The sequence below is a fragment of the Manihot esculenta genome, chromosome 14, assembly GCF_001659605.2.
Source record: "Manihot esculenta cultivar AM560-2 chromosome 14, M.esculenta_v8, whole genome shotgun sequence".
Taxonomy (NCBI): Eukaryota; Viridiplantae; Streptophyta; class Magnoliopsida; order Malpighiales; family Euphorbiaceae; genus Manihot; species Manihot esculenta.
The window spans coordinates 11169183-11180026 of NC_035174.2; positions in this window are offsets into that span (position 1 = coordinate 11169183).

Genomic DNA, 10844 nt, shown 5'->3' on the forward strand with positions numbered 1-10844 from the left:
CCAGGGAGACGATGTCATCACCTGGTCTTGTCTTAACTCTGATCTGACAGCCCAGCTGTCTCACTCACTCATAGTACCAGGAGCGACCTGGACTATCCAGGGGCGACCTGGTATGGCTATCTCATGCCATAACTCTGTATCTGCTCTCTGTCAAGGGCTAAGGATCATCCAACATTCATCCACAGGAACAACAACATATGCAATGCATCATATTCGTGAATTCTAATGCAACACAACCTAAGATATAACATGGCAATGTATGATGCATGGAGCATGCTAGAATCGTGTCATTTCTCAAAATAAAATAGTTAGTTTAGTTCCACTCACCTGTAGCCACTGCTTGGCTAACTCTGGGCTACCTCTAACTCTGAAACAGCTACGACGACTGCTAAACACCTCGGTTCCTCGGGTCCAATCCTACAATGGAGGACGCAAATGAGGCACCAAACATCCTCTATACAACTGAGAAACAACTCCCCAAAACCCCTCTAGACTACCTCAAAATATGCATGCAAAACAAGCAAAGGAAGGCTGGACAGGGCACCTTCGGCGGCACCTTCGGCGGCCGAATGTCTCCTCCAGAGACGAAAGTCAGGCATGTTCGGCGGCCTAACTTGGACTTTCGGGGGCCGAACCTGAGTTTAGCCAGAACTCAGTTTCGTGCACAAGGACGCCTGCCAGTCCCTCCATCACCTGCTCAGCCCTCAATACATGCAGGTAACCCCTCTAAAACATGCATAAACACTTTAACAAGCATAAAGGAGCATCAAACAACTTAAACGCCAACAAAACAATACACATAACATGCTTACACCATTAACACATCAACACTATCCCTAACACCTATATAAACAACTCTACCCTTAACCTCCTTACAAGCTGTTCATAAACCATGAAAACAAGTTAAAAGCTTCCCTTACCTCTTGAAACCAGATGCTGGGACAACCTAAACACTGAACTATGGCCACCACGACTTCACCTTCACCACACCTCCAACACTCTTCTTTTCTCTCAAAACCTTTCAAACCACTTACAAACGAGCAACCCTCTGCCTGAGCTGATTAAAAGCTTGCAGATGAGTCAAGGGAGACGTGGCCTACCCTCTGGTCATGATCTGGAGGTGAACACCTGGCCAAACCACGGACTGAGGAGTGTGCACAACTAACCGACCACCTCAGCTTCGGCTGCCGAAACTGCATGCAAAACCATGCAACTTTCGGGGGCCGAACCTAACCTTCGGGGGCCGAACATTGGGCACTTTCGGCGGCCGAACTTAACCTTCGGGGGCCGAACATGACAAAAACTCCTTTGGCCAATTCTCCACGAAACTCAACTCGTTTTCTACGCTAAACCTTACAAAGTCTTACAAACATTTAGCAACTCTTTCTAATACCGTACTAGAAGTCTCTGACATCCCCGAATTCCACCGGACGGTAGGAATTCCGATGTCTGACTTAGCCGGGTATTACATTCTTCCCCCCTTTAAAAACATTCGTCCTCGAATGTTTACAATAACAAGCACATAGATGCAAATAAGCAAGTACGGAAAGTCTAACACCTTTTTCTACGAAGAGACACAGATACCCCTGGGGTAAAACTCCCGGGTTGGCTAAACGTTCTGACTCTGCTGACCCTTAACTGCTTCATCTGTGTCCACACTCTACCTAGAGTACTGATCATTCCTGTCTGTACATAGTCCACTTGACTCTCTTTTTGCTACCTACTGACTTCCCTTTCTCTTTACCTTTTCTCAGTTCTATGCACACTACTCTGGTTACACTCACCTTTGCTTCTCTGTACTCACCCGATCAGAGGAGCAACAGCTCTCAGGAAAGGCTAGATGACGTGAGTATAGCTTTCTCTAAGGTGACACATCACGAGTCACACAGACATGCCCCAAAACCGAACTCAGATTACAGAACTTGGCCTCTATGCCGTGTTCTCTTATCTACACCACTTAGTAGATAAGGGGCATGCTTCTCTATTCTAGTCTACACTTTTGTTGCGCCACTCTAATCCTTGCCTGCCTTTCTTCTTCGTTTCTATCCTGACCTGTTCTCTTTTGATCCTTTGACCTACACTGGACTAGCGCTTTAGCTCTTTAGCTCTTTAGCTCGACTCTCTAGGATAAACTGATAAGCGACTTTTCCCTGAGGGCAGCTAACATCTCATCTGCCTTTCCCAGTAAATCGCTGAGCAGTGTTACCCCTTACCTCTGGTTTATTCATCTATTACACTGACTTTTCTCTCTTATTCGCAACATCTAGTTCCCACCCACCTCTTAGATCTATCGTGGAGGCTAATCAGTTCCAACTAGCGGTCTCCACCGATCTGTGTGGGAACACCTATCCTTGGTAGTGACCTTGTGCAACTGTTCACAGCTATGACAAAATCTCAAGGTTTCATCCTTCGGTTCTCACAATGATACTGGAACCTTCCAGGGTGTGTGGTACTAAGTCGGATAGAAGCCTTCGCTACCAAGTTCACACTGCTTACTATCTTTCTGACTTATGCAACTGCTGTTCTAACTCTCACAGCTTGTCAACTCTTACATGCTACAGGTACCATTTCACAGGAAGAGATGAAGATAAGTCTAGTCTTCATCCTCACTTGACTTCCCGACTCTATTGGTAATCCTGCTAACGTGGCTGGAATATATCACTCTCTTTCTCTTTTTCTGTCTATGAGTACTGAGGCTGGTTCCCTGACCTGACTGTTATGCGTTCACACAAGAGCAAGAAAACCCCTGACTACCGTCCCAACGAAGTCACGAGCCTGTAGGGCTGATATCACACTTCTGGGAATACGATACGGTCCCCTCCTAAGGACTACCTCTGATCCATCTTACCTTCTATACTTTCTTACCTTGTCTCTACAGACACAGGTAATACGATGAGTAGCTATCCCATCCGCCCTAGAATGACATCACACAGTCAACTCTAGAACCATAAGGTCAGCTGGATCGCATCTACTCATAACGCACTATGAACTGCACTGACTGACTGACTCTGCCACAGATGGATCACACTCGGGTCTACCAACCCAAAGAGAGCACTCTAAGCCCAGAAGTTATCAAACCCCCCTCTATCAACGGCTCTCAAAACAATAGGGAAAGAAACATCAGGGTCCACGATAACCTACACATCTGAACACCCTCAAGTGCACGTCTCTGACGTCACCGTGTTCGATGTATTAGCCTCCTACTGAGTCAGGAGAAAGATCCAAGCTAAAGCTCTTTCCTTGGGAACCGACCAAAGAAAAGGAGAACTCTCTCCTCCTGCCTCAACCACTGTCCTGTGACATGGCTAGAGCTACAGGCTGAGTTACACTACTAGCAGTCATCTGCTGGGACTGTGCCAATCAGGGCCGCAGTAGGATACTCACATAAAATGAGTCCTTCCTGCTCGCATCTATGCATGCCGTAGTCCCATATCACCAGACTACTTTTGTGTACACTCCACGCCTCACGTATCCAGAACTATCTGAACTAAAGCTCAATCGCCATCTAATCCCAGACTAACTGAAATCTCTATCTGACCTTTCTTACTTTACGTTATTCTACTCTGTTCTTTCTCTGCTTTATTCTACCTCATTTACTCTTCTCTTTGCTTACTTTTCTCTTCCTTACTTTTCTTCTAGGTCTTACTCTTTCTTTCTTATTCATACACGTAAGGTCTCTACTCAGAGAGATCACTCTTTCTAGCTGGATGGATAAAATCCACGGCTATAGCTATCAAGCTCTTTCCTGGCTCACTAAACTTTACCGATACACTCGTTCTCTCTGACCATCTAACTCTCTTACACTTTACTATTATCATATCAACTGATAGTCTACTAGTGTCCAGAAAACCATACACACAGCAGAACACTCAAAAGTGAGCTTACCTGGCACCACTGTGTTCGGTGTGTCTGTCTCTGGCTAAACCTGGGTGAAACTCCGAGCCGGAACTAACGGACTTCCACGTAAGGAACCTCCGGAAGAAGGGACTACTCCCCTTTCGCTATCTCTGGTTGGAGCTTCTGGTGGAATTATATTGTCTGAGGATGTCTGCGGAAACTGGGCTGACACGATTATAGTGGGACACTCTCGTGCCATGTGCCCCTCCTGTCCGCACCTGAAACATGCTGTTGTCCTAGCCCGACAGACTCCTTTGTGCCTCCTACCACACGTCGCACATCTAGAACTATCCCAACCAGAACTCGAACCTTCACGAAAACCCATGCCAAACTTTACCCTATTCCAGAACTCTCTTTTCTTTGACCCTTTCAGGCCTCTCACTTTCTTTTTATTCTTTGCAGCAGCCTCACCCAAAGGGAAACGATCACTATTCTCTGGGTCAGGTTCTACACTCATATTTTCTGTCTGCCCTGGCTGCTCACATTCACTCTCTGTACACTCCCTTGACCTATCTGGACAAGCCCATCCTGCAAACTCTGTAGCAAACTGCTCCCAGGATAAGCTTTCTACCCTCGGGTCCACATACTGGGTGAACCATTTCCTTGCCTTCTCACATTTCACTGTGACCCCTGCCATCTGAATGGCTCTACTCTCACTGACGCCCAACTCATCAGTTATCATCTTGACCATTCTAAGATACTCAACAGGGTCATCACCAGTCTCAAATTTGGGAACATCCAACCTCAAATAGTCTGTCATCTGCACCATACTTTCCCCAGGTGAACTAGGCTTGGGTGTTTGGATAACTGGGGCTACTGGGTCTACTGGTGGTGGAGGAGGTGTAACATGCCCCGGGTTAGGGGTTACTGACCCTGGGTAACCAAAGACGGGTGGGAACATGGGATACTGTGGATATAACAGTGGATATGGCGGGTAAAAGGAAGGATAGGGCATAAAGGTGGGATATGGGTTATACCTAGGAAACTCTGATGTACCTCTCATCGGGTGCTCTGCCCCCCACTGGTAGGGTGGATACTGAGGTGGAACAAACCTCGAGGCCTGAGTGCCTCCTTGGGACTCACCCATATCTCCTCCCAACCTACTCCTGCCAAAACTACCATCTCTACTCTGCTCATCCTCCTCTATACACCCTGACATACCACTCTGGACAACTCCCCTTCTACTCTCATCAACAGACCTTCTAGGGTCCCTTGATGTACCTTCTCTGCTTATACTATCTGATGTTGCCCTTGGCAGAACGGGGAGATGAGCATCCATGTCCTCATCCTCCGGCGGAGCTCCTGTCAATCTAACAGATCGACGAGTTCCTCTCATCCTGCCTCTGAAAAGCACAACATCACACATATATATCAGGAAATGATCCATGTGCGTACATGAATCCACAACACATATAAAGCACATATCATTAAACATGCAACTCATCATGGCATTTCACATCAGCATGCAAGACAGGACTCCACATCCTATCCTAGTGGACATGAGTTTAACTTATTGTGCTTTCCTTCCTATACAAAACACCACCTCTTTCCGATGTGGGATATCTCAACACACCGTACTCTTGAGGCCCTATGCTCTGATACCAATCTGTAACGACCCGGAAACCGGTACCCCTCAGTAACGGTCCGAACCGTCACTGGCACTAGGATCCAGATCGGCTTAAGGCCGCCGGGACCCGTAGCAAGCCGACTATACTCTCTGTGTACCTGATAAATCCCAGACATGATACAAATAGACTCAACAATCCTGTAAAACTCTGTAGGCTTAACTGCTGCTACTCAGATATATCAATCTGAAATGGCCCTCAGGGCCTATACCAGGGACTACTATCTGCTGTGGGTCATGGAAACGAAACCCTTTTAATCTGTAACACATTCCACTGGTATCTCATCGAAGCCATACATTAAGCCTAACTCACACATTTCTCATCAAGAAACGTAAAACAGGATTCATGTACAGGGGATTAAGCATACATCATGCAACAGCAAAAACACTAGGGAAAGCACAAGTCTAACCGTATATGACAGTACAGATCTATACAGTACATGACAGTTAATCTTTTAATTACAAATTACATCATGTCCACTACACTATTACAGCATACATTCACGCACAACTTTCCTCTGTACTCTTGCTGACTTTGATTTCCCGTAGCTATCTCAGGACCTGCAAAACTGGGGGTAAGGGAGTGGGATGAGCTCTAGAGCCCAGTGAGGAGGAACAGTAAAACAGTTCATTCATTACATGCTTTCATGAAATGCATCACATCACAAACATATCAGCTCAAGGATGAACTTGTCACCAGTAGCCCTCAACTACATGTTAGAATACCAACAGTGCCAAGGAGACAATGTCATCACCTGGTCTTCCACTTATCTCTCTGATATCATACATGACCAATTGTGCCAGGGAGACGATGTCATCACCTGGTCTTCTCTTAACTCTGATCTGACAGCCCAGCTGTCTCACTCACTCATAGTACCAGGAGCGACCTGGACTATCCAGGGGCGACCTGGTATGGCTATCTCATGCCATAACTCTGTATCTGCTCTCTGTCAAGGGCTAAGGATCATCCAACATTCATCCACAGGAACAACAACATATGCAATGCATCATATTCGTGAATTCTAATGCAACACAACCTAAGATATAACATGGCAATGTATGATGCATGGAGCATGCTAGAATCGTGTCATTTCTCAAAATAAAATAGTTAGTTTAGTTCCACTCACCTGTAGCCACTGCTTGGCTAACTCTGGGCTACCTCTAACTCTGAAACAGCTACGACGACTGCTAAACACCTCGGTTCCTCGGGTCCAATCCTACAATGGAGGACGCAAATGAGGCACCAAACATCCTCTATACAACTGAGAAACAACTCCCCAAAACCCCTCTAGACTACCTCAAAATATGCATGCAAAACAAGCAAAGGAAGGCTGGACAGGGCACCTTCGGCGGCACCTTCGGCGGCCGAATGTCTCCTCCAGAGACGAAAGTCAGGCATGTTCGGCGGCCTAACTTGGACTTTCGGGGGCCGAACCTGAGTTTAGCCAGAACTCAGTTTCGTGCACAAGGACGCCTGCCAGTCCCTCCATCACCTGCTCAGCCCTCAATACATGCAGGTAACCCTCTAAAACATGCATAAACACTTTAACAAGCATAAAGGAGCATCAAACAACTTAAACGCCAACAAAACAATACACATAACATGCTTACACCATTAACACATCAACACTATCCCTAACACCTATATAAACAACTCTACCCTTAACCTCCTTACAAGCTGTTCATAAACCATGAAAACAAGTTAAAAGCTTCCCTTACCTCTTGAAACCAGATGCTGGGACAACCTAAACACTGAACTATGGCCACCACGACTTCACCTTCACCACACCTCCAACACTCTTCTTTTCTCTCAAAACCTTTCAAACCACTTACAAACGAGCAACCCTCTGCCTGAGCTGATTAAAAGCTTGCAGATGAGTCAAGGGAGACGTGGCCTACCCTCTGGTCATGATCTGGAGGTGAACACCTGGCCAAACCACGGACTGAGGAGTGTGCACAACTAACCGACCACCTCAGCTTCGGCTGCCGAAACTGCATGCAAAACCATGCAACTTTCGGGGGCCAAACCTAACCTTCGGGGGCCGAACATTGGGCACTTTCGGCGGCCGAACTTAACCTTCGGGGGCCGAACATGACAAAAACTCCTTTGGCCAATTCTCCACGAAACTCAACTCGTTTTCTACGCTAAACCTTACAAAGTCTTACAAACATTTAGCAACTCTTTCTAATACCGTACTAGAAGTCTCTGACATCCCCGAATTCCACCGGACGGTAGGAATTCCGATGTCTGACTTAGCCGGGTATTACAAAACATACTCTATCGTAACTTAAAACATCTCCCCAAAAACCCCCCTAGAACATCTCAAACATGCATGGAAAAACATGCAAAGGAAGGCTGGACAGGGGACTTTCGGCGGCTGAAGGTCCCTCTAGAGCCGAAAGTCACCAACCTTCGGCGGCATGTTCGACGACCGAAACTCCACTCTAGAGCCGAAAGTCCAAACTTTCGGAGGCGAGTTTAGGCGGCCAAATTCTCCAAGAAGGTAGAACCCGATTCAACCTCAAGTTTTCAGCCTCCAAAACCTCTCCAAACACTCACAACTAACATCCAACCTCTCAAAAACATGTATACACCCTTAACCATGCATATAGGGGCTTAACATAGCTTAAACCCCAACAAACAACACAAATAGCTTATGATCAACATAAGCCTTAACCTCTAGATCCAACTCTACAACATGCATAAAACTCCCTTAAAACCTTCAAAACATACTTAAAACATAAGGGGAGGTGAGGATCTATGCTTACCTCTTGAAGATCGAGAGGATTGATGGTCCAAACTCGAAGATGCGAAGGAAAACAGATCCGAAGTCTCCAAGCCTCAAAACTTTGCTTCTTAGCTCAAAATCTTCAAAACCAAGTTAAAAACTTCTTAAAACTTGCTAAACTTTGAAGAAATGCATGAAATCAACCAAAGGAGGACAAAAACTCACCTATGCTCGAAAAGAGAGAGAAAACTCACTTCCATTCCGGACATGGGACCCTTTTATAGGTGGCCGGTCAATCACCATCGGCGGCCAAAGCTGCTTCCACAGCTCCACCACGTTCGGAAGCCGAACTTGGGTTTCGGTGGCAACGAAAGGAAGCCACCTTCGACGGCCGAAAGTGAGGTTCGGCGGCCGAACCTGGTATTTCCCTCCTTGGTCTTTTCTTTTCAAAACTCAAATTTTCTTGAGCAAAACCATAAGAAACACGTAAAAACATTTTGGAAAACCTTTCTTTTACCCATCTAGGAAACTCCGACATCCAAGAATTCCAAATTCCAACGGAGATTCCGCCGGAAAGTATGAATTCCGATGTCGGCGTCTAGCCGGGTATTACAACCATGTAGAAACACATTATTAATGTCAAGCTATATTAATGGCCAAGAATTCAAAACTGCCAAGGTTAGCACTATTCGAATTATAACCGATTTCATTACTAGGTTGAATGTATCATTGTAATCAAGCCCTAGCCTTTGATTATATCCACGAGCTATTAATATGGTCTTATATCATTGTATAAAGCCATCCACATTTCTTTTAACCCTGTAAATCTACTTATAACCAACCAGATTATGATGAGACTCAGATGGAATAAGAATCCAAGTTCTATTATCAAGCAAGGCGTTAAATTCATCCGATATAACATTACGCCACTCAGGAACAGCGAAAGCATGTTTGACTGTTGCTGGTTCTGGTACTTTAAGTAATACATGTTTGAAGACATGATTTAAAATTTTGGATTTTCAAATATTGTTCTTTAAATATATAATCATGGGATGATTATTCACAGTTGGGAGAACGATATTTGGCAGTGGAGGATTAACAATCTCGGTTGAAGAAGAAGAAGAAGAAGTGGAATTCGGTGAGGGTTGCGAAAGAGATGAGGCTAGTTGATCATTTGTTGACATGATGGTTTGTGAGTATGTAGTAACAGTAAAAGAGAGAGATGAAACTACCGTGGATGTAAATGGAATAGTCATTGAAATAGGATAAGAAGATGGAACATTATACCAACATGACAAAGACAAAGACTCTAGAGATTGTTGAGTTGGAAAAGGAAAAGTTTTCTCTAAAAATAAAATGTGATGAAACTCAATATACCTATTTTGATTAATAGTATAATAAATGTACGCACTTTTTTTTGAAGAGTAACTAAGAAAGATGCATGGAATAAATTTAGTATCAAATTTAGAGTGCATATAGGGTCTTAAACATGGACAACACAGACACCCAAACACATATAGAGACTGATAATTTGGTAATTGACCAAACAATTTCTGATAGAGAGACACATAATTTAGAACTGGTGTAGGCATACGGTTGATTAGATAAACTGTCGTTTTAAAAGTAAAGGTCCAAAAAGAGGATGGTAAACTAGCCGTTTGCAACAATATAAAACCAGTTTCAACCAAATGTTGATGATGACGTTCATCTACACCATTATGTTAGGGTGTGTGTGACGAGGTTTGTAAATGATTTATACCAGATTTCTGAAAGTATTTTTTATGAGCAACATACTCACCACCCCATCTGTATAAATAATTTTTATTTTAGAATTAAATGTATTTTCGATATATTTTTGAAATACTGGAAAAATTTCATAAACCTCAGATTTTGCTTTTAAATGATATAACCAAATATACTGTGTAATGGTCCACAAATATTATATAATAACGAAAGCCATCGACATAATGAACTGGAGCAGGTCCCCATAAATCTAAATAAAGAAGTTCAAGAGGATGAGTACTAGTTAAAGAAGAAATACCAAAAGGGGACCCTTTGGCTTTTATTACAACGACAAGGATTGCACACGCTCTCCTTAACTGCAAACACAAGAAGAGAAAATTTCGATAAAATAAAATTAAAGTTTTTCGAATTGGGATGACCAAGATGTTGATGCCATGACACAAACGAAAGACGAACATGATGACAGCTAGAAAATACCAAATTTCAAAACGGCCTGAGCTTATAAAAGACCGGTCAAGCAGGCCTTTAGCTAGAGTCTCCCCTGTGAATTGATCCTTTATGAGATAAAATCGAGAAAAAAATTTAATTGAAACTTGATTAGAACCATAAAATTGAGGAATAAATATAAGATTTGTTTTGACTTTTGGTGTAAACAACATATTGGAAAGATAACAAAGCTTGGAAGGTAAATGAAAAGTACCAGAACTAACATGAGTAATAGACAAACTTGAACCGTCCGTGAGCTGCAATTCATAATTCCCATCATATGGAGCATGAAGTGAGAGATTGTGCAAGTCATTCCTCACATGGTGCGAAGCTGCAGTATCGAGCAACCATAGAGAATCAGCATT